The sequence below is a fragment of the Grus americana genome, chromosome 1 (genome assembly GCF_028858705.1).
Source record: "Grus americana isolate bGruAme1 chromosome 1, bGruAme1.mat, whole genome shotgun sequence".
Taxonomy (NCBI): Eukaryota; Metazoa; Chordata; class Aves; order Gruiformes; family Gruidae; genus Grus; species Grus americana.
In genome coordinates, this window is record NC_072852.1 from 103,019,460 (window position 1) to 103,043,555 (window position 24,096).

At 49.4% G+C, this 24,096-nt stretch overlaps 1 protein-coding gene across 5 annotated transcripts in view; it reads left to right on the forward strand.

Moving 5' to 3' along the window:
• The first annotated feature begins 1,346 nt into the window (after positions 1-1,346).
• The window catches only part of BCL9 (BCL9 transcription coactivator), a 60,478-nt gene continuing 37,728 nt past the window's right edge, over positions 1,347-24,096 (forward strand). For all 5 annotated transcript variants that reach the window (XM_054844237.1, XM_054844179.1, XM_054844229.1 and 2 more), the window contains exon 1: positions 1,347-1,588. The gene's annotated coding sequence lies outside the window, so the exon portion shown is untranslated. The remainder of the gene's footprint in view (positions 1,589-24,096) is intronic.

Sequence of the window (24,096 nt, forward strand, 5' to 3'; positions counted from 1 at the left end):
AGGTTCAGAAGATGACCTTGGGTAGGTCACTTCATCTGCCTGAATCTGTTTTCCCACTTGTTAAAGATAAAAATACTTGTCCAGGTTAGTAAAAGGTCTTTGAAATCATCGGACAAAAAAAAGCTATCCAAGTGGTGATTATTATGATTATTATAATTATTTTTATTAAATGAAACGAGCTGATGCTTGTGCAACACTCTTCTGGGCTCCGTAGATCTATTCTGCTGAGACTTACAGAAAAAAACGTTTGTTGTCCCTGGACAGGGATGTGTTTTTTGAGATTGAGTTTTGTGGTTTTGTTATGAAACGTATGACAGTCGGTCATGTGGTTTGCTTTCTGGGCCGGGTGAACCCTGCTGAACCCGCACGTAAGGCAGCACAGAGTTTAATGATTCACGCCGGCTATGTTTTGGTTTAGCTTTTTCTGGATGGAGGGTGTACAAACCTGAATGTCCAGGGAACCCTCTCAGCTGAAGTCACCAAAAGAACTATGACCAAATCTCTGCGAGCCCGGACCCAACATGGCCCTGCTGTTGGGCAAGACCCTTTTTGGGTGTCTTGGGTCATGAGAGCCAGCTGTGCCTGGAGACATCCAGACTTTCCCACTGGACAACTAGGCTTCCTTGCCTTAGAGTGCCAGGGGTTGCAAAAATTTTTGGAAGCCCACGAGGGCTCGTTTTTTGCGATTCCTCTCCTCGCCCTTCTCTCCCGCCTCCTGCCACCGCGTTGCCGTGCAGAGGCCTGGCGGCTGCGGGATGAAGTTGACCCAGAGGCCTCTGGGGCTGGGTCTCCACCATTTGGTGCGTGATGTTATTCGTGTGACCTTGGGGGGAATCTGACAAATTCTCCTTCGGCTCCTCTGCTGATAATGACCTCTGGGGAGCCGGAGCCCTGGAAGACATCGTTAGCGGCGGTGCTTGGGAAGGAGGGATGCGGTGGACCTGTATTATGTACTTCGCAGGTTTCCTGTTCATTTTTCTGCCGGAGCCCGGCATGCCGGCTGAGGGAGGTGGGAGGCTGGAACCCCCCCCACCCTCCCGGCGAGGCCCGGGGCCGGCGCGGCGCGGGGCAAAGCGGGGCAAGCGCCTGCCGTTTTCCCGGGGAGGCGGCGGGCGGCCTTCTCCCTGCCCCTGCGCCTCGGCGGGTGCGGGTGCGAGGAGAGGCGGCGGCGAGGCCCGGCCCGCCCGCCTGTCACCGGAGTTGGGAGTTCGCATGGAGGAGGCCGGAGGAGGAGGAGGAGGAGGAGGGAGGAGGCAGAAGCAGGAGGAGGAGGAGGAGGAGGAGGAGGAGGAGGAGGGAGGGGGACGTCTTGTTTGTGGCTTGTCAGCAGCCGCTGGAGACAAGCCTCCATGTGTGAAAGCCGCTTGGCATGAATGCCTGGGCCGTACCAAGCGCCGCGGCGCCCGCGGGGGGAGGCCGCCCCGCCGCCCCGCCGCCCCGCGCAGACAATAGGCCCCGCAAGGGTTCCCCCTAAGTTGCCTTGATGCTGCCCTAGCGCCCGGTGAGCGCAGGCCGCGCCGCCGGCAGGGTCCCGCTCCCCGCCGCCGCCCCCCGACATGCCGCTCCGCGCCTTCGCCGCCTGAGGAAGGTAAGCGCCGGCCCCGCCGCCCGCCCCGGCTCGGCTCAGCCCCGCCGCCCCCGGGCAGCCTGCGCGCCGCGCTGCCGGCGGGGGGCCGATGGCTGGCGCCGCCGCCCCCGGGGCCGCCTCCCCGCCGCCGGCTCCCCCGGTTGGGCTCGGCGCGGCCCGGCTGCCAGCAGTGGGGGGCGGCGTGTGCGCGCCGGCGTGTGTGCATGCGGGCAGGAGGCTGTGGTGCCGCAGTCAGCCCCTGCACGCTGCCCGGCCCGGCGGGGGGCCTGAAAGTTTTGCAGCGGTCGGTCGGGCGGCGGCGGCCGTCCCCGCGGCGCCGTGCCTCAGTTTCCCCCCGTCGGCGGCGGTGCGCAGGGAGGGATCGCGGTGGCCGGAGGGATCCCGGTACCGGCAAGGCGGGGGGAGAGAGCCGGGACCGAGCGCGGAAGGGACAAAAAGCTCCTTCCACCTGTTGGCTTCTGTCCCGGCGGCTTTTGGGGGGGTGGCGGGCCGAGGATGGGGCGGGGGGGGAGCCGGGGACGGCCGCCCTCCCCGCTGCCCTGCGCCCGGGTGAAGCCTCGCGGGGGCGGCGGGCGGCCCGGGGGAGGGTGGAAAGCCGGGGTCTTTTGTCACTCCTCCATCCCTCTGCCTCCGGAGCCGGGCAGACCCGGAAAGTCTGCCGCGGGGATGGGAGATGTTTTTTTTCCCCTCCTGGATGTTGGGAGATTAAATGAGATGTATTTACAGTTGCCGTTTATCAGCAAGTAAATATCTAGCTCGGCGAGAGAGCAGCAGTGTGAAGCCTGCTTGCTTGCTTGCTTGCTGGAGGTTTTGTGGCCGTTAACCTACTGTTGGTGAGGTGATAATGTGCAAGAGAAAAAAAAAAAGCAGAGGGGAGAGAAACCCCGATCCTCATGCTCGGCCTCGTTAGAGCATCGGCACTGGGTTTGGTTAAAATTTGGAGGGTTATTTTTTCCTTTTGGCATGAGATGCAGAAAGCCTCCCAGTACACTTTGTGCATCCTCGCGAGGTCTTTTAAGTTTGTCATCTGCCATCATTCAGGTTTCATTGATTCTAGTTATTTTGTTAAAAAATAACCTACAAGAATCTGAGCTGCACAAATGTTCGTCATCCTAATGTCCTGACACAACCTAAGCGAGGCAGGAGCTGAAAGAGGGGGAGAGAGTGAGGATATGTGCTTTCCCAGTCAAGGCTGGGAGGAGAGCATCGTGTTGAAGAATATGAGCAGGAATGGGAGATGGGGGAGGGAGTCTAAATTGTCCTGAGACCCTATTCAATCCAGCAAGGAAGATGGAGGATCTTGCTGCTGCAAAAAAAATGTACGGCAGAAATCTCAGCCAGCTTCTCTCTGACTTGTTACCTCCCTTCAAAAAATAAATAAATAAGCAGGAAAAGAATCAAAGCAAAAGCCCATGATTTGCTGTAACGTTTTCCATGATACCTTTATCCCGCATGCTTTACAGTCAGAGAGTCCAGTGATGGAGGTATGTGAGAAGCAAGGAGAAAGACTGAGGTTTATCGTCACAGGAGGGGGAGAAGTATCAGATCATGTTTGAAAGGAGACTTGTCAGGCAGTGAGGTACAGATCATGTTTGAAAGGAGACTTGTCAGGCAGTGAGGTAGGGAGAAAAAATGCCTGTTCCAGGCAGCTGGACTTGGGGAGGAGGAGGAGGTGGCTCTGGCACCTACAGTTCTGATGCTGAGTGGAAAACCTGCAGAGAGAGGATGTAGACAGATGGGGGAGCAGGGAGGAAGGATGTCCAAGGAAGACCTTGGACCTGCTCCTTGGAGGGCTTTAAAAACGGGAGATTTTGAACTGAATTAGGACACAAGCAAGGATGGAGCATAGCTAAGCTCAACGTGATGTAGCAGGACTTTTTGGCATTGAAGAAAGCCGAGATTGAGTTTTCTGACTCGGCAGAGTTTGGGGCAGTTGGTAGGTGGAAGAGATCTTTGTAGCCAATTCAAGGGGTGATAGTGACTTGGGCAAGGGTTGCAGCTGAGGGGATGGGAGGAGAGCGTGTGGCTTGTCTTTTTGATAGGTAGTTTCTCTGGTAGGGGGACCTTCTGTTAAAATGTCTTTGTAAATTTCTGTTAATTACGTTGAAGTCTGGCAACAGGAAGGACAAAATATCCATCCCTTGTGAAAATATGTGTGGGGATGCAGTAACGCTTTATCGTGAATGCACCCGCGCACCCAGCCCCTCCTTATGCATGGAAACAGCAAGTTTGTGCAAACACACCTGCTTGTGTAGCACATTCTTCCTCCTGAGGGGCAACATGCACACATTGTAAGCGTGGTTCCTGTGCAGACACGGCCCAATTCTCATGTTTTCCTCAGTTTACATAATAGCTTATTCTATCAGCCTGGTAGCAGTGGTATTTGACAGCCAACTTTGCAATAGCACGAATTACATTGTGAGGCGCAGGGCAGCTGAGACTGAAAACCAGTATGTGCCATGTTTTAGCTTTTCTGTTCACGGCAGCGTTCCTGTGACGAAGCAGGCACATGCCGCAGACATTGTGTGCACAGGCAATGCCATAAAAATGTTATGCACATACACATGCAGAGGACTGGTCTCGGGTCAAACGTACTCAAAGTTGCTCTCTTTGGGAAGAAGCTGAAGCAGCGCCTGCTCATCCCACGCTGCTCCTGCACACGCAGATCACACGCATGCATGCTCCACCTTTCCTCTCTGAGATCACCTGTTTGAATTCCAGCTGGGCTGGTGGCACGGGGAAGTTTTGCACGCCCCTGGATGGGGATTTGATGCCCTTTCTGTTCCAGCTTGGTGCTGGATGGGCTTGAGCCACAAAAGCTTAACAACAGGGAACACTAATGAGCCCCCGCTTGGCATGCTGAGAAGAAAGGCCAAGGGCTGAGCGGGCATAAAAACAGTGGCGTAGAGCCCCCTGGCCAGAGCCTGAGCCTTGGCACAAAGGCTGGGGAGGGAGCCGAGTCTCCGGAGTCAGGAACAAGACGGCAGCACTGCAGCAAAGGCGTGAGAGGAGACCATGTTGGGGGGAGGAGAGCAGGCTGCTGTTTCCACATCATCTGAAAACTCAACCTGCTGTCAGGACAGAAGGAAGGCTTGTGCATATTTTATGTCACTTTTCTCCTTCTAGGACAAGCTGCTGATCTGATCAGCTATGCACTTTAAAATCCTCGACGCGCCGATCAGCAAGGATGACTGGAGGCCAATAACCAGCCTTGGCCTCCTGGCTCTGCTCCTTTGTGGACAGTCGGTTGCATCCCATGTCGCCCTTTTCCTGGAGAGCACATGCACAATTAAACCCTGCACGCTGCTCCTCAACTACGGCATGGGATGTGACTAGCTGCATGGAGACAGGGACAGAAAATGGCAACGTGTCAGGACTGGCGGGGGGGAGGGAGGCAGGGAGGGGAGTTGGCCATTTCTTACGCTGTTTGCTGATGTCTAGAAGGAGACTAAACGGGTAAATCGGTTTCCCTTTGAACTGGTTGTGCGTTGCTCCAGTCAGCTGCTCTTGCCTCTGAGATCTTTGGTCGCTCAGGAGTTGGTGGGGCTGGCAGTAAACAAAACATATTTCACTCCTTCAGCCTGGATTTTGTGTGTTGGGGGCTGTCAGACGAGGATTTCTCCTCAGCAGTTTTTTGGTGCTGCTTCTGCATGGCAGAGCCACTTGAGCCACCAACATTGCTCCTACCCACTGGAGATGCGAGCACCACTTGCTGATGCTCCCTGCCCTACACCTAAGGGTGCAGGCATCTCGGGCGTCGTAATTTTGATAACAGTCTCACACACACAAACACATTATTCCTGTGTTCTGTAAGCAAACTCATTGCCCTAAACACCATTTTGGGACACATGGGAAAGCAAATATTTCTGCTATGTGATGTGGACTTATGTACATAACTGAGTTAACGTCATTCCTGCTTTATCCTTCACTTGTCCTGTTTGAGAAACGGTGGTCTTGGACATGGAGGTCCTGCAGAACTTGCGATCCTGATGCTGATTTGACGGGCAGCCTTAGGCAAATTGTTTTAAAGCTCGGATCGATCTTCCTGCTGAAATCTGTAAAATGGGGGTAATGCTTGCCCACCTCCCAGAGAAGGAGCAGCACACCGAATTGCCTGCGTATGGTTGTGAAGTGCTGCATGGTCCTGTGCAGACACTACGGTGGGCTCTCACACCATCGCACGAACAAAGTGTGCGGTTTTGCACCGAGCGTGACTCACGCTACGATAAATTTTGCTACAAGTATGTGCACACTTGGCGCTCTGTTGGACAGTGAATTCTGTTTTGTCCTTCCAGCAGAAAACAGCGCAACTTGCCAGTGACACGGACTGTACATGTATTCCCATAACAACAATATTATAAACATATGGTAAACCTGGTATAACAACTGCTGTCCGTGTCTCCACGCAAAACAAGGAGCTGATTAACAAAAACTTGAGGCTGTCTGAGGCTGTATCTCCCCAGACTGTGATCTCATCAGCTCTCCCAAGCTAACCGCAACCTGGTCACTGCTCGGATTGTAAACTTGGGGTGTGTGGGGGAGAGCAGTTTGCAGGAATGGCTATTTGTGATTCAGTCCGCTTCCTTCTGACTCAGTACTGAACCATCCCTTGGTAGGGTATTTGGGGATAGTACGCTTAGGACGTCGCACATCAGTTTAGTTCTTGGAAGAAATTCTGCAGTACCCGGGCTTGCTTACGACTGAGAGTTTTGTCTCGGCATCTTTTGTGAAAACAAAACTCTAAAAACTACTTCTGACTATTAAAGACGCCATGGTAATTTTTGCCAAAAGAAAGGAGGGGGGGGCGGGGGTGGTCTTAGCCCTGGGCACTTTGCCAGACTCAAGCTCAGGAAATTGCAGTCTATCTAGGTAAAACTCCCCTATAGTTTAAATGAAAAAAAGTATTCATCTCTTACTGTCTTAAAGGGTTAGCGCCGTGTTTCTCTGGAGCCTTAAACAGACAGTACATTCTAGCTGGAGAGGTGGTTACAGTTGCTTTCTGGGAGAGGAATTTTTTATGCAAAAACTGGGGCTTTTTTGCATTTTTGGGACGCTTCTAATTGCAAAATGCTGTGTGTATTTTAGGTTCTTGCAAGGCTTGAATGAATATGCGGATCAACATACAAGTATAAGCGCAAGGAAATACACTGGCGTGGTGTTTGCGCAGGGGGCAGGCGGCTAGCAAATACATGTTTTTTCTGTAGCAGAAAAATAAGGACCAGTCTTTCAGTCTTGTGCGTGTGCATCTGGGGGCTGGATTTTGTATGTTTAGCAGCAATTGCTTTTGTAAGCTGCTGCTAAGGCACGTAACTGGCTGTGTGCAATTGCAGTAATGGAATGTGAAAATGCAACTACACACAGACCTGTAATCTTGCATGCAAAATACTGCTGGTCTAGTTCTCCAGGTACAAAAAATGGTCTGAGATTCTACTTGCCTTTCCATTTAACTGCATTCACCTGCATTTTTCAGGTGGCAGCTGTGTGCATGGAGTGCTGAATGATTATCCTTGCTATTTTTTCTCCAAGAAGAAGGAGGAAATTAAATCTTTACTAGTGAACGGGGTGGCACACGTGTCGTGGCAAGCGCAAGATGAAGTTGGGCGGGGGATTACAATGATAATTTCATAACTCTTTGAAATCCTGGGGAAATGCATGGGTGAAGGAAAGCGAAGAGGTGGGCTTCCATTCCTGCCACAGACGAGGAGTATTGAACCATTGAGCTGGTCAGTGGTGTCAGGATCTGGCCTCGCCTTCTGCTAAATCCGGTACTTCCAGGGCCCCCCAAAACAGATCACACATTTGCACACAGATGGATGCAGGGCTGAGTATTGACAGCGGCAAGGGCCCAGCTACTTCATCTCCAGCCCAGGGCAGCACAGACCGAAGTGTGGAACAGGTTTCCTCCTCCTCCTCCTCACTCAGCGGGTGCGTCTCAGCCCTGCTCTGGCAAGGCAGGGGTGGCTGGGGGGGGGGCGGGGGGCAGGCAGGGGAAGGGGAATAGCTCACTTTCTCCACCACTTCACTCTCTGGCTTCTCTGGTGACAGCGATAACAAAGGGTCACTCGGCATTAGGTGATACGGATCTCTCTCAGCCCACTAAACCTGAGTCCCGCAGGCTTCTCACCTGCCCTCGGGGCTTGGGTGTCACCGTCCGCTCACTGCCCGCAGTGGCCTGGGACAGCCCCCCTGGAGATAGAAGGCTGCACCTTTTCCACGAGGTCCAGAAGCACGGATTTCTTCCTACCGAAACCCGTGATTATATTTTGGGATTATTTCTTGCCATCCTGGGTCCTTCACTGCAGTCACTCCCATTTTGCATGCTGCTCTTTGTAATTGAATCTATCGATGTATATTTAATCCACTTGGCACCACAGTTCGTAACTAGGCACTGCTTCCCAGCCTTCTGTCACTTGTTTTCACAATTACCATCTTTAAGTTAGGGTGGATACCTACCGTTCAGCTTTTCACCCGATTGCTATACTGTCTTGGAGGACCTGTGCTTGACAGTCAGGTCCACGGTCCCACGGTCGGCACAGCTCCCGTCCTTTGATCTGAACATCAGCCAGGTGTGTAGGACTCGCGTAATGGAAGCTAGGCCTGTAGAATTTAATTCTCCTCTCTGCCACTGATTTGCTGCGTGTGATCACGGGCAAGTCCTTTAACCTCAGATGGCCTCGGCTGACTTATCTACTCCAGAAAGGTGTTGTAAAGCTTAATTATTGCCAGCTCTTCAGAAACCCCCAGGGGAAAAAAAATGCATTTTATTCAGAAATGTCTCTGACCTCTCTGGCCTTTCTAAGCCATCTTGGTGGTGCTAGGAGATATTCTCTTTCCTGCCTTAATAATGTTTCTTCAATTTTTCATCTGTACATTCACCCACTCTCTCAGCTGCATGTAAAAATGCCAAGCTGTCTGAAGTCATGGAAATATTTTTATAAACTTGACAGCCACGACAAACATTCCTCCTCGGCAATAAACAAACAAGGTACACAACCTGCCATTAACATCAGTTTATAGCAGAGAGACCTTCGTCACTCATTGACAAGGGAATCCTAGACAATTCCTGTGCTAGCAAGCCATAAAGTGGTGGTGTCTGAGGGGAGGAAAATACTGGATCCTTTGGGTTCCTGTGTGCTGTGAGTAACTGGGAAGCTCTGTTTGCCCATGTGTGTACAGGAGTGCAAACAGGCACTGGGTATTTGGTTTATTCAGGGCTTTTACAAACTATATTTGGCTCAGGCGTACGTGGCGGTAGGGGCTTGGTGTTTGTTTGTATGCACAACCCCCCCATTTTCTATAGTAGCAGTTGAAACATCAAGGTGGTACAAATTAAACTGGATAGATATTAGACACCTAAGGAAAAAAGGTGCAAATGAAAGGTGTTAGTGAGCGTTGGAGGAGCAGAGCCCTGTTGTGCAGCCTCCTGCGCACCCGTCTTTGGTTTTGCTTGCAGCTGGCTGTAAGCTGGTAGGGTTGGCAAGAACCTGAACCCACGCTGCAGCTTCTTCTCCCCATGGGTAATTCTCCATGTAAGCACTCAGACCTGGCTTGTTTTGGTATGTTCTAGTTTAATTTACTCTGAATGTGTCTAAATCCAGATGTCCAGAGAGTTTGGTGTTGGTGAAAAAGAGCAGGTGCTGCTCTTTCTCCTGTGCTACTGTGGTTTATCTCTCATTCTTCTAGCAGGCTCTCTTCCTACCATCTTTGGATAGTGGGCTGTCTCTTGTGGGCTCAGGAGAAGAAAGTCAAGATTGTTCTTCACCTGCATCTTTGACGGAAGACTTTAAGTAGGGAGCTAAGCTCCTTTCTACCATCTCACTCTTTCACTGCCTCTCAGTCTCTGTGCCTTAGTTCCTCCCTTCTTAAAATGAGGATGACAACTCTTTGGTCTGCTTTTGCAAAACCTTTGAAAGCTAAGGAGAAAAAAGTGCAGGGTTTTCTTCTTCCTTCTTGGGGAGACCATAAATCCCTCTCCTCTCCTCTCCTCTCCTCTCCTCTCCTCTATTCCGTCCCTCTAGGTCTCCTCTACTTCCACCGCTCTTGCAATCTGTCTCTCTCTGCTGTTTCCACATCCCCTTCTATTTGCAGCTCCCTTCCTTCTGTTCATGTCATTTTCTTCTCTCACCCTGTATCTTCTACCCTCCCCCACTATTCATGCACTCTTCCTATTGCCTCTCTCAAGTTTATTCCCCAAATTCCTCCCTTGTGTGTCTCTCCGCTGTGGACTCTTTTTTGTTGTCCCTGGCTGTGTGTCCCTGCAGCCTGGCCACATGGGACCTGCCGACAAGGCTGGCTGGCCAGGGCTCGAATGAGAAGGACGGTGTGTGGGATCGGCCGGACAGCCCCCAGGTGTGGCCGTGGCTCAGCTGCCGGCCAGGTGAGGTGGAGCTTGCCCTCTGACGGGGCAAGGTGAGGCTTCCTCCGCTCCTGTGCCACCAGCTTCGGACAGGGCTGCCTCGGGTCTCATTCTGAGCCACAGAACGGTTGTCACTTCGATGTGTGCATGCTTTATTTCTCCCTGGGAGCCTGATGGAGCCTGTAGTCTCCAATTTTGTCTCCTGACGTCACCTTACCTCCTTGGACACGGCCTCATGACTTGTTCTGGTCCTGGCCTGTTGTCCTACTCCCATTCCCCCAACTTCTCCCTGGCTCTAGACACTCTGCCCTGAAAACGTGGATTGCATTCTGCCTGGCTGCTTGGAAACATCTGTGATTGTCAAGAGGAGGGTGGCCATCCCCCTGCATCGCTCCCAGCTGAGTTCAGGGTCCCATGCTCTGCTAGGGGAAGCTGTGATGGAAGGGAGAGAGGACTAGCACCAAACTGGGGAGGCCTCTGTGTCTTGTTGGAAGAGTTGCATTGAGCCAGCAAGCCAGCGCCCAGCAGGTCAGGACAGCTGCACTCTGTTCTGGGACCCCTGTGCTTAACAGAGAATGAGAGTTGCTGTTTGCATGGGACAGGGGCAGCAGGGTCACTGTGTTAGGGAGAAGCCCTCTCTCATCTGCAGGAGAGCCACCTGATCCCACACAGTGGCTATCCCACTATCTGATGTGGGATAGAGTTTCCTCCAAGTCAGCCAGAGTGGATGCAGCCTATTTAACTACCTCCCTGCAGGGACAGGATTTTGGCTGCAAGGATCCTGGCCAGCAGTGACAGTTGAAAGGTGGTGGTTTTTTGAATACCCCTTCATGGACTCTGTTTTGCCTCCCACAACAGGGACATGTGGTGTGGAGAAGTCCTTTCCCCAGGGCAGGGAGAGGTGGCTGCAGCTAGGCTGATGGGAGAGCTGGCCAAATCAGGGCTCATCAGGTGTTCCTGACAGCAAGGCATGAAGAGGTCTCACAGATGGCCACGTGCTGAAGTTCATCCAGTGTCCTACAGGACAGGGCATGGTGACTTTCTGGCCTCCAGTGGAGTTTAGCTTCGTTTCTGGGTAGCACCACATTTGCCTCTGCCAGGCATGACTCAGTTCCAGGCTCACAGAAGTCACGAACCTCAGGTCTCCTAACTGGACAGTTCCTGATTTCTCCCTTCTGTCTCTCCAAGAGACCGACCCTTCCTTAGCGCGCTGAGGTGGTATCCCTCATGCTCCCTGCAAGGTGCCATACACCTTTTCCCATTTTTCCCACAGCCGTTTCTCTCCCTCTCCATACCTGCTTCACCTGTTTTACCTGCTCTTTCCCTCCTGCTCTGCCTCTGGGCTAGGTCTCTCCCCAGACTTTCCAAAATTGTGTTCCTCTGCCTCGTTTGCCTTCCCATCTGGCTTCCTTGTCTCTCTGGTCATGCCATGAACTGTCAGCAGCTAGGGGAGAAGGACCATTTTAAGAGCAGGGCAGAGATGGGAGGATCTCTGGGAGAGCCGAGGGGGGAAGGCAGAGTATTACTCGATGAGGGTCCATCATTTGCTGGTGTTTTTGGCCTCTCCCAGGTCTGTGCTGTTAGCAGCACAGCAGCAAGTCCCCTTCCCCCAGAAGAGTGATTTTCCCATTGCTTCTATTCACTATTGGCAAGCTCCTGAAAGGTTAATGAAGTCATTCACTGCAAAAGGAAAAAGCACATCTTCCCATGTTTTGCATAAATTAATCTTGGAGATTATGGAGCAGCCTGTGTACAGGGCACAGGACATGCAGCTATGTCCTTGAGTCTTGTCACCCAAAATACAGCTCTGGGAGTACCATGCAGGTGGTACTGTCCACTCCAGTCCTTGAGATCAGCTTAGGTTAAAACTTAGGTAAAAAGCTATGGCCTCGCCACCCATATTTATCTGTGTTTCACTGCGTTTAATTGGGGCTGGGGAGGAGGTACCCAGGAATGCCCACAAGCTTCCCCTTCCTCCCATTGCGGTGGATCCTCATTTCCCACAGATCCTCTTTAGAAAATGCCCTGTATCAGGTTTCATTCCCACTGGATTTTTTCTGTCTGAGAAGTATGGAAAAAATCATTCAATTGGTTTTGAATCACATGAGTGGGAGCAGGAGCCAACCCCAGAAGATAAGTGTTCTGACCTTTACTGCACTCAGATAACTGAAAATAATAACAAATAAATACATCTTGTTCCTAAACCTCAGACTTAGGGATGCGTCCCTGCCTTGTGCAACAAGAGCCTGAGCCAGGGCTCTTGGGAGGGTTGAAGATACGAACCTGGCAGCTGCCTGCAGTAAGCAGCAACCCCTTTGCTTTCCTTCTGGAAATGCAGCCGGTACCAACCCAGATATTCAGGATGGCAGGGGACAGGGCCAGTGTCCCAGCTCTCCTCCCATCTTGTTGCTGGGACCCTGGATGTTTTCCTGTGGCTAGCACTCTAGGAGGACAAGAGTTCGATTATTTCTGGCTTGCGTCACTTTTCTTGCACTTTCTGCCTCATCTTTTCACAGATAGGCTTGGCCATATAGGGCCATACAGGGCTGGCCACCAAGTGGACCTCTGCATGTAGGCAGACCCTGAATGGGAGTATGGGATTTGCTCTGAAAAAGTGTATTAACCCCCCCCAATTGGAGGCATTTGAAAATAACGGAGGAAACTTGGCTGGAAAGGGGACATACTGAACTGTGAGTCACAGCGAGCTCCCCAGGACTGGGTCTCAGGTCACTGACTCAGACCTCCATCATACCCTGCAGATGCCCCTGGGGAGGTCCTTCTGAGAAGGCCTCTCTGCAGGCTGCTGGTGACAGTAAATATTTGTAGAGTGCATACTGAAGTGCTGATATGGGACTAGGGTCCTGTTATGCAGTGTGCTGTCCAGACACCGGAAAGAGACAGTCCCTGTCCTGAAGGACTTACTGCAGTCCCAAATTAGAGCATTCATGGTGCTTTCTGTAGTGGTTGTGACTTGATGTTCCTCCACCAGGATGTTGCTTCCCTTCCCTCCTCTGTTACGTAGGGAGCTTGTTTGCTTGGTTTCTGCCATCCAAACCACTGTAGACTGAAGAGACGCTTGTGTGCAGAGCTTGGGGAGGATGTTAGGAGGTTTCTGGCACTCTATCAGTGTAAAGCGTCTTATTTATTAGAGTCTAATGCCCAGCTGGGATGCACTTCTGATCTAAAGCTCCTGAATTCTTCTCTTTTAATGCTAAAGATGCCATTCAGAGAGGCCCCCTGGGCCCTATGTGTGCTTCTGCTGAATGCTGCCCTGATCATCTATCTACCACTGTCTTGCTCAGACTTTGGGTTCAGTGATTTTGTTTCCATTAGAAGATCTCCTCCAACTCACCTCTTCCTGCAGGAGTTCCAGCAGATACCCAAATAAATATGATTCAGCGGGCCATGGGCTACTGTCTTGCAGCGTATGGAAGCATGTGCATTTTCAACACGCAACTCGATATGTGTATGGATGCTTGCATTCGTGTCTGCTAGTGTATTTGGGCCAGAGGAGGTAGCAGCGAAGGCCTTGGCAGCTGGGAAGAAAGGAATGACAGGCTTGCCAGGGGAGGGAGGAGAGAGTTTGGTAGCTGAGATGAGGATTGGGTAACAACTGGAGGGGGAGATCAGATTTAGGATCCATGTTGCTCACTTAAGAAAACAGGAGTAGTAGTAGTACATTGTTTATTGGGGACTGTGTTATTCCCGTGCATTATTTATTAATATTCTGCTAATGGTGCTGCATAAAGAAGTGGCACTTCTACAGAAATCTCACAGACAGCTGGAGGATCAGTTCCAGGAGGTATTGTAACGAGGTCAGGTTGGTGTAGGGATTCCTCGGTTTTGACAGGCTTTGGAAGAGAGAAGATTGTTCAGGAGGCATTTGGAGGGGAGAAGGAGGGGTGTCTGTGACTCACCGGGGAACAATGATCGCTCTGAGGATAAAGGGGCAGACTGGAAGAAGACCTGGAGACAATGGTGAATTTGTGGGTTCAGCTGCTTCAGAATTCCAGCCTGAAGTACGAGAAAGCATAAGAAAATGAAGTGTTTAGGAGGAAGCTTTAGGAGTAATAAAGGCAGCTGGTGAGAAAAAGCCAAAAGTAAAGAGAAGGCAGGTTTTACTACATGCTGCACCTTGAAGCAGATCCTGGAAGGCTTGAATTTGAGGCAGGAGTTGGAAGAAGGGATGTACAGAAAGAGATGGCCTGTGCAGTGAATGTGACTGAACCATTCTTGACTTACCCATACTGTACGGCAGCACAGACCCGCCGGTTTTCAGCCTCAGCAGATGTGGCAGGCTCCACAGAGGTGTCGAGGTACTCTGACTACCCAAGGACAGGAGGCTGTGTAGGTGTGTGAAGTTTGTAGCACAGATGGATGGGTGCCAGGATGGGTGCTCCCAGCCAGTTCTTGGATACTAGTCCTTCCTTGCATTTGAAAGATGTCCGGTCACTCCAAGAGGTGGGGCAGGTATTTTGGTAGGTTGCATTCTTCTTTCACTTAGCCATGAAACTGAAATCGGCAAATACTGCAGGAGGAAATCACGCTACTGGTGCAAATCATCTTTGTGTGAGAAGCAACTGTTGAAATATTGGTCAACTCATAGTCCCCAAAATGCAGTGCTCAAAGGTTTTGTTTTTAAGCTTTGTTTTACTACCAGTTCAGCCATGTCAGCATTAGGTGGGGAACACCTTACCTACTGCCAGTATCTGTTTCCAGAAGCCAAGGGCAGGTCTATATGGTCATAGAATCATAGAGTCATACAGTCACAGAATCACAGAATGGTTTGGGTTGGAAGGGACCTTAAAGACCATCTAGTTCCAACCCCCTTGCTGCGGGCAGGGACACCCTCCACTAGACCACGTTGCCCAAAGCCTCATCCAGCCTGGCCTTGAACACTTCCAGGGATGGGGGCATCCACAGACCCTCTCTGGGCAACCTGTTCCAGTACCTCACCACCCTCACAGTAAAGAATTTCTTTCTAACATCTAATCTAAATCGACCCTCCTTCAGCTGAAACCCATTACCCCTTGTCCTGTCACTGCACTCCCTGATAAACAGTCCCTCTCCAGCTTTCCTGTAGGCCCCTTCAGGTACCGGAAGGCTGCTATAAGGTCTCCCTGGAGCCTTCTTTTCTCCAGGCTGAACAACCCCAACTCTCTCAGCCTGCCCTCATAGGAGAGGTGCTCCAGCCCTCTGATCAGCTTCGTGGCCCTCCTCTGGACTCCCTCCAACAGCTCCATGTCTCTCCTGTACTGGGGCCCCCAGAGCTGGACGCAGTGCTCCAGGTGGGGTCTCACAAGAGCGGAGTAGAGGGGCAGGATCACCTCCCTCGACCTGCTGGTCACACCTCTTTTGATGCAGCCCAGGACATGGTTGGCTTTCTGGTTGGTCGTTGCCTTGGTGACTTTTCTACCTGAGAATCTCAGTGCTGAGCTGATACAGGAATTTTGGGGTTGGAGGGAAGGAGGAGAAGCTGCAACTTAAACACAGCTTCATGGGCTGTCCTTTATTTTTCTGACTGCAGTGTAAAGCCAACTTTGTTAGATACAGTCTGACTGCGAACATGGGGAGTCTTGTAATGCAGACAGGCTTTGCAAGAGGCTCCATTAGCTAGTCAGCCTCTTCCTTCAGCCATCACGTATAGCACACCTGAGCCACCATTACTAAACAGTGTTGGGATGTAATTTCTAATAATATGCAGCATTGATGCAAATCATGCAACAAGTACATATGGCTATCGTCATGTTTAAGAATTTTTTTTTTAAGTTATTGTAAGTCCTAACAGTGCACAGCACCCTACAGCAAGCCTCCTTACTCTGTGCAGCTGTCTTGGCAGTACAGGTAGTGCTAAGTGCACAGAGAAGTTGTAACCATAACTCTGCGAGAGTGGCCTGTAGGTTTTGAATGAACTGGGCTGTGATGGGACACAGCTCTGTTAATCCACCATGTCTGTTAGAGCAGAAAGTGACTTGGGCCAACCAACCGAAACTCCTTCAGAGAGCATTTCTCTGCCTTGGAAGAATCTGAGATCATCTGAGATCTGGGACTTGAGTTTTAACAGGGCTTATCCATTGGGGAGGGACAGTCCATTTCAAAAGCAAAGTGCTGATGAGTCCAGGAATGATAAAATCACCCTTGGATTTTTTTTGTGTGTGCAAACTCCTAGAAGTCATCTATGTTGGTATAAATGAGATCATTTGGCCTAATTAGTTCCGAGCTTAATTAGCAGTAATTATCCCAACATGGGAGTAATACCCGAGTAGGAAGTACTGAGTCCTCGATTAGATAGATCTCTAATTGGTGTTACAATATTGTAATTAAAGCATGCTTATATGCCTCTGCCTCTGCAAGTGATTTGTTTTATGTCTGATTAAACAGGGAGTCCGGCAGCCTCAAGGAGGCCAGGACATCACCACTGATTGAAACAGTGTATTATTCTTTGTTATAGGAAAGAAATGATGAATCACATATACTAGGAAACACTGTGGGCCAAATTAATCCTTTGAGTAATTGCTACTGGAGTTAGGGAAATTACAACAGGGGTGAATTTGGCCTCAAGTGCATAAGCTCTATCTGTATATCACACAGTTAAACAAATACTCATTTGAATGTGCAGTCTGGCAATTACACCGTCAGACAAATGCAAGTAACTTAATCTGCATTTGCGATCACTGGATTGCACGAGTGAGTTTGTTTGGCTGCCGGGTGATCGTTATTTGATTGCGCATTCTGCTCAAATTTTGGAGGAGGTGGTGCCATGTGTCCCGGGATGTGTTGCACTCCAAAGCAGTTGGCAAGAGTTTCAGGTGGCCACTGCTGGCCACAGCGTCCTCTCCTCCTTGGGGTGAGACCCGAAAGGTACCGCTAGGGTCACCAGGAGCATCTTGCAAATGGAGGAGATGGACAGATAAAGTGTCCTCTTTTCTTCCAGCATGGTTACCTTTAATCTAGCCGGTCTGGCCTTCCCTAGCAGAAGACACTTCAGAAGAGCACGTAAACAGACTCTTTTTGAAGAAGTTTAAGAAAAAAGAGAGTGAAACGGGAACTTTCTGAAATTAGTCAGCTTCAAAACACGAAAGCTTCCTATGTCTTTTTAAGAAACCACCTCCTTAGGAGTTGGCAAGTGCACTGCATTATTACTTATCTCTTCGCTACATGAGTGGGCGACTGTACTTCCTGATTTGGTTCTTCAGTATAGAGAGATCATCAGCATAGGTCTGTAGAGGACAGTAACTCCTCGCCTACAGAAAGTAACAAATAGGGATAAGGATGCATGTATCTTCTGGCTGTCACAAACGATTTCAAAGCACATTTGAGTCATATCCGAAGTAAAACGTCAGCTTCTTTCCCTTTTACAGCTGAGAAACTGAGGCACAGATCAGTTACTTCTGTTGCTGTAGCTCGTGGAGCTGGTGTGTATGGCAGCACCAGGAATGCGGTGCAGATCTCATCACCTTCTGCTTCACCCACAAAAACACCTTTCTTTCCCAAGCGAGAGAGTCCAGAAGGAGGGAGAAGAATTGAGCAAGGAAACAAAATACACAAGATTCTGTTAAAGCAATATTAGGGATAAGAATTTAAACACCCCATATACGGGAACTCAAAGCAAGGGTTTCCATAGCAGCATTGCTTAGCCATATTGTATGTACACTATTTTGCATTGCTCTCATGATGTCAAAGGCATATTCTAATATCTGTGTGTGCAATATGTCTGAATCAGAGTTGCTATGAAACTTAAGGCTGAATTACACCACGGAGGCATATTCTTGTGTGGTGCTGGGAGGAAGTAATAGAACTAGGTTTTGTTAGGATTTTTCTGCAGTGATACGTTTTTCTTAGAAAACTGCTGATTTGCCAAAACTGTTGCTATTTTTGGGAAAAGTTGATTCCAGTTTCGTGTCCCATCTTGAAAAAAGAATGGTGTAAAGTTTTGAAGCTGTCAAAATGAAGTGCTTCAAGAAGGTAAAATGAAATCTTGTGTTTAATTCATTTCGTCATAGTTCCTAGGTATAAGCTTTGAAAACTACTTTTTTCCCCGATCAGATATAGAACAGTGATTTGAAATCTCTGAAAATCTTGAAGGAATAAAAAGCATTCCCTTTCACCTTACATAGTCCTGAACTGTCCTGGGAGTTAGGGGTGACAAGGGAGCGACTGTATCACTCGACACCATGTGTGGTTGCCTGGTGCATTGCAGTGGGAGAGGTTACCTCCCAAGTACCTCTCTGCCTAACTGGTACAGAAAAAAATGCCCTTGCAGTACTGCTCAAATCTTTCACGAGGCCAAACTCTCTCTAAAAACCCCAGTATCACCTGGGTATCATAAGGTTAAGCCTTTGGACAAGGAGGGTTTTGGGTGGGAGCCACTGTGTCTCACATCATTCGACCTCCCTTCAGCAGATGATAGGATGTCAGGGAGGGGGGAGCCGCCACCTCTCCCTAATGGACATCCCACACTAGGCATGATGGGACCTGTCCTTCTCACCTCTGTATGCACGGGCAGAGGGCCTCCTCCATGGCAGCACAGCTCTTCCCTGCACTCGTCCTCCTTCACTCCCTTCTTTCAGAACCTCATCCATGCTCTGAAGGTCTTTGGGGGAAAAGGAGGGATGTTGCACCCAGGGCTGGAAAGGAGTGCTCACACTCATGGAGGACCTCTGTGACTTGGTTTGGCGTCACTCTTCTTGCTGGCAGCAATGTTTCCTTGCTGCCAGCGTTCCCAAATGCTGGTGTAGCTTGTATGCCAACGTTTCCTTTCTCCCTGCTCCCTCATGTTGCAATTGCTAATTTCTGTGCCTGTGCCTAAAGAGCTGTAGTTTAGACTTGCTTTGCTGTGCATTGAAGCCATTCTTGTTTAGGAAAGAAACTGCAAAAGGGGTGTGGGAGAGAGGAAAAAAGGAGAGCTTATTTTTCCTATGTGGCAGCGATGGATGCTGGGTATAAGAGAGAGACAAGCTGAAAAACATCTGAATGAGTGGAAGAGACTCCTAACCCAAAGGGAGGAGTTGTGGTTTAGGTTAAAGCCACAAAGGAAGTGAAGGAGGTTACCACTTTCCTGTCTGTGGGCAGGAGGTTCTCCTTGTGCTCATTTGAAGGCTTAGCTCTAGCTCATTCTTCCCTAGGAACATACTCATCTGTGTACTTCTTGAAAAGCATTCGATCTGGCATCTGATCTCGGGAGTGACAAACATCCCCTTTATTCACAGAAATCAGAAGGAGCTGGGAGCTAAAGAACTGGGAATCACAGTCTAATTTATGGAGTCAGATATTCTTAAGTGTCTAGTTAAGCTACGTGTCTTGTGTGGTGCTAGAGCATGTAGTGTATTTCTCCTTGCCTCTTCCTCTTGCCGATTCCACTTGGACTTTTTGTTGTAAATATCTGTACCTCTGGGGCCTGCTGGCTCCCCGCAGATCTCACTTCTCTCTTGTTCCTGAGTGATTGGCAAATTGTGTAGCCATCCTGCCTGGATCTAGCAGTCTTGTGTGCTGATACAGGGCAGATTCTGAATGCCATTGGGCTCCTACCAGCATGGCCTGTGATCAGTATTTTCCTTGATTTTCACTGTGTGCTTTTCTTTTAATGGCTCAGAGGCTCTAGCTGTGTGCGGTCGAAAAGTTTGTTGTCTCGGCTCTATAGCTTCACTCTTAGCCTGCGAGGAGAGAGTGAGTGGTTAACCCTGGTGTGCTGCAGAAGGCATGCCAGGAGGGAGATGAAAGAATGCAGGATTGCTCTTAGAAGAGAACGAGCCTTATCCTGTGTCTGAGGAGCACTGGCATGCAAGCTGGCTATCTTAACCCAAGCTATCAATTGGCAACTGTACAGTTAGAACCACTGTCGGTGACAGTGACTTTAGTATGTGCCACCAGTGCCTTCTGAGCACTGTGCGCTATTGTACATGAAAAGAGCATCTGAAAGGTGGTCCCTGAAGAGCCGTTCTGTGGTCTCTAACCTTCCATTAACAGCTCACCTTATCCCCTAACCCTGGCCTCAGGATGCAGCAGAGTCATTTCATTTACCAGGTGTGAAAATCATATTTTGCCATGTGAGGACAATTGCTTTATCAGGTGTATTACAGTATCTGTTTTGTGGTTTTGTTTTTTTTTTAAAAAGGCTTCGTTAGAACTACAAGATATCATTAAAGATTTATATGTGGCAAATGCGTCCTTTTTTGCAGAGTGTTTCCTTTTAGAGACCTTCATGGTATTGATTTCAAGTAGATTTTCCTCCTCTGTTTTAAAACATTTCCTTTGCCTATGGATTTTCAACATTACTCACTGGATCTGTGTGCAGTACGTTCCCCAGACTATATTATCAAGCCGAAGTCCCTTACTGCTGGCCTTCGGGGACCACTTCTGAAGCTGGAAAGCCCATTCACTTACTGTGTTCGCTCAGTCCTGAGCAACTATCTGGCATTACATCCTTCTTAATCCAGGATGTATGCTGTCGTCTGAGCCACAGGTCTGCTTTCAGCATATGCCCGTGGATCCCAAACCTAGGCTCAAGGCAGCAGCCTTGAGCTCTCCCTTGCTTGGAGTGAGCGGTGTTTGGACGTTTTCGATGTAAAGGGAAAACAAGCTGTATGATGGGGAATTGAAGAAACCAGAGTGGTAAGCAGCTGAAATTGTAAGGTCATTTGGTTTTGGTATCAGCATTTTGTTGCTCAAAATTGTCCTTGTGGCCATTAGAGTGGGGTGCGGGGTTTCCTTTTGGAGAGGGCAGAGGACTCAGCAGGGAGGCTGGGAGTGCCAACGCAGCACAGAGCCTAGAGGAGCAAGGTACCGCTGCCCTTTCAGGGGGAAGTGCCCGTGAGGGGCAGGCTGAGGTCCACCAGCCATCACTCTGCCTCAGGATGAGGCCCTGGGATCCATGTTTGCCAGTTGGTGAAGGAGCTCTGTGACAGCCAGCTGAAGTTGTGGGTTCAGCCATCTTTTGGTGAACCATTTGTGTAAGACATTGAAAACTTGAATTCAGACCTTAAAGCATCTGGCTTACGGTATTTGGCTTTGTTTACTGTAGTGTTATAGCCTTAGGGCCACAGAAAGTGCAGCTTTATTGAAATCATTGGAGTTGTGCTTGCTTATGGCAGCAGGGAGCTGGGGACATGTTTTTTTGGAACGTGTTGCCAGGAACATAAACCCTTTTCTTTGGGAGATGCTTTGTAAGGATGGCTCAGTTAAGTGCCTGGAAAACACTGGCCTAATGGAAACAAGACGTGGAAATGATCTGGTCTCAGAACAACTCTTATTTCTTCCTCACATCTGTGACTTAAGAGTCCACCATCCTAAGGCTTTGTCCTTCTCTCCTTTCTCATTACCCTCAAATCTTAGTTTTGAACATCATATACACCACCAAAAGCTAGTACACCATGGGTGACACTGCAGTCTCTGCACACGAGGAACACAGGGACCTGGAAGAAGAAGCCAGCTGACTTGCATGGGACCCAGGCAGGCTGAAGTTGCGTTAACAGGACAAAGCAGCAGCAGTTGTCTGGTTCTTAAGGGGAGGGTACCTGTGCTTCAGCATTTAAATGTTTATATGCTTGTCATGGTTTAACCCCAGCCGGCAGCTAAGCACCGCAGAGCTGCTTGCTCTCTCCCCCGGACACCCAGTGGGATGGGGAGGAGAATGGGAAAAAACCCTTGTGGGTTGAGATAAAGACAGTTTAATAGGATTACAAAGGAAGATGATGATGATAATAATAATAATTAATGATGCTGTGATGCATAAATGCAATTGCTCACCATCAGCAGAGAAAAAAAAAAAAACCCAAAACCCAATGCCCACTTTGTTTCCCAGCAGCAATCCCACCTCCTGGCTAGCTTCCCCAGTTATAGGCTGAGCATGACGCCATATGGTATGGACTATCCCTTTGGTCAGCTGGGGTCAGCTGTCCCGGCTGTGTCCCCTCCCAACCCCTTGTGCACCCCCAGCCCACTGGCTGGTGGGGTGGTGTGAGGAGCAGCAAAGGCCTTGGCTCTGTGTGAGCGCTGCTCAGCAGGAACCAAACCATCCCTGTGTTAGCAGCACTGGTGTCAGCACAAATCCAAACCATAGCCCCATGCTAGCTACTGTGAAGAAAATTAATTTTATCCCAGCCCAAACCAGCACAATGCTACACTCTTTGATGCTGGATACCCATATAAAAGCAATTACCGAAAATGCAAGTGGTTCTTAAAGACACTGTAGCCAGAGTATTGCCTGCATTCCTTGCATGCTGGCTGGGCTGCTGGCATTCATTTTGCCTTGGTTTGACAGGAAGGACGGGCAAAAGGTACGGGTTGTGTGTAGGAACAGCCCATCTTGTAAGCAAGCCAAGGCACAGGGAGTGTGTCCCATCAGAGTTACATTACCAAGGCGGGGCCCCTATGCAGCACCATCTCACATGTTGAATGGATGCTCTAAAATACAAGGATTTAGACAGAAAAGAAACATGCTGTCCTAGGTGTCTCTCAGGACCTGCATGGCAGGTATTGTAAGCAGATATGTTCATGTTAGGGAATAAACAGATATGATTTAAAACAAGCTGGCAGATTTTGTGCTCAGATGGACTAGGAACTTTTACGCAGTCTGTTATTGCAGTTCAGCTGTGAGAGGCCAACACCTTCAGCAGAGAGGGACTAGCAACATGTTTGGGCAGAACTACGTCCAGTCATGACATCTGTTGCTAAAGTGGTCCAGAGTTTGCACCATAAAAGTGCACAAGTAAAAACACAAAAGAATGAGAGCAAAGCATTTACGTAGCCAAAACTCTCGAGTGCCCTCTAATAATGAAGAATCCTGGTTTTGTTGGTATTGTCTTCTATCATCCAGGATCTTGCAGATCTGAAAGCCGCCGATGATTACTGCAGAAGAAAGTCAGCACCGCACTGATGATAAGCCAGTGTCTGAAGAGCAAGGGGGAAATCTGCTTGTTTTCTTTGGAGGGATCTCGCTGTTTTATGTAATCTTTGTACAGCACCTGTAAATCAGTGGCTGGTACTTTTGAAATGTATTTCCTTCATCAAAAGCTATTTGAAACAACAGGTAGCACCTATCCATTCAGTCTAAGCTCCCTTGACATTTTTAAATGACAGATAATGAAAACTGTCTTCATTATAACTCAAGCAATTTCATCAGACTGTCACCAGCAAACAATGGCAAATTAAAGACTGAACAACTCTCAACTCTACTCTCCTAGGTACCTGTGTGAGAATACCAGAATACCCGATGTCTTTTCTGCAGCTTCTAGGAAATATAAGAGCCAATTTCTCAGGTGGGAAGGGTTCAGGTATGCAAGGCGCTAGAGGTCAACAGGAATGTGTTAAAATCTGTCTGGAAACCACTGGTCAGATGGCACAAAAATGGAGCACAAATGTGAGAATGATCGTGGGCGAGAGACACGGCTTATCTAACAGAGTGCTGAATTCTGCACTGCCTTCAGTTTATGAATGGATTTAAAGCATGGTGCCAAACAGACCATATTGCAGTTGTCTAATCCTTAGGTGACAGAGGCAGGCATGATAGTAGACAGAGCCGCATCCAAGAGGATTCATCAGAACAGCCCAGTCAGCCTGGCATTATTGCTACCTGATCTGCGGGAATGGTCCAGGCTCCAGAATCCGAGCTGCCGAAGGGAAACCTAGTCAAAGGAGCAGCTGTTGAGGTATGGTGCTGGCTTATTTTATCCTGCTTGTCTCTCCCCAGCCAACATTGCTTCAGACTCACCTGGGCTGAGCATCAGTCATCCGGGTTCTTCCCCCCTCGCCCCCCTCACCCCCAAATTTGTAGACTTAAGCAAGCTAACCCCCCCACTGTTAGATTAAAGGGAGACAGAGAGCAGAAGGGGCATTTCCCAATAAAACATCATTTATATGAGATGGCCGTGGTATGGAAGAGGCTAGCCCCAGGGAGTGAATTATAGGGGTCCAGAGAAGAAAGAGGCTGTGGTGGAGAGAGGGTTGTTATTGAGGCACACAGGGAGCAAAATGACTGAGATGAAGGGTGTAGATAAATAGTTAGAAATAGCCACAATGGTGTGATTTGGAAGGAAAATCAGTCACTACTTCAGTCACCAGTGGTGTTCAGTTTAGGGAGCTGAGTGGTAAATTACAGGCAGGTTAGGACTCCAAGAACATCTGTGACCCTGTGAAATGCTGGAGAGAGAAAAGT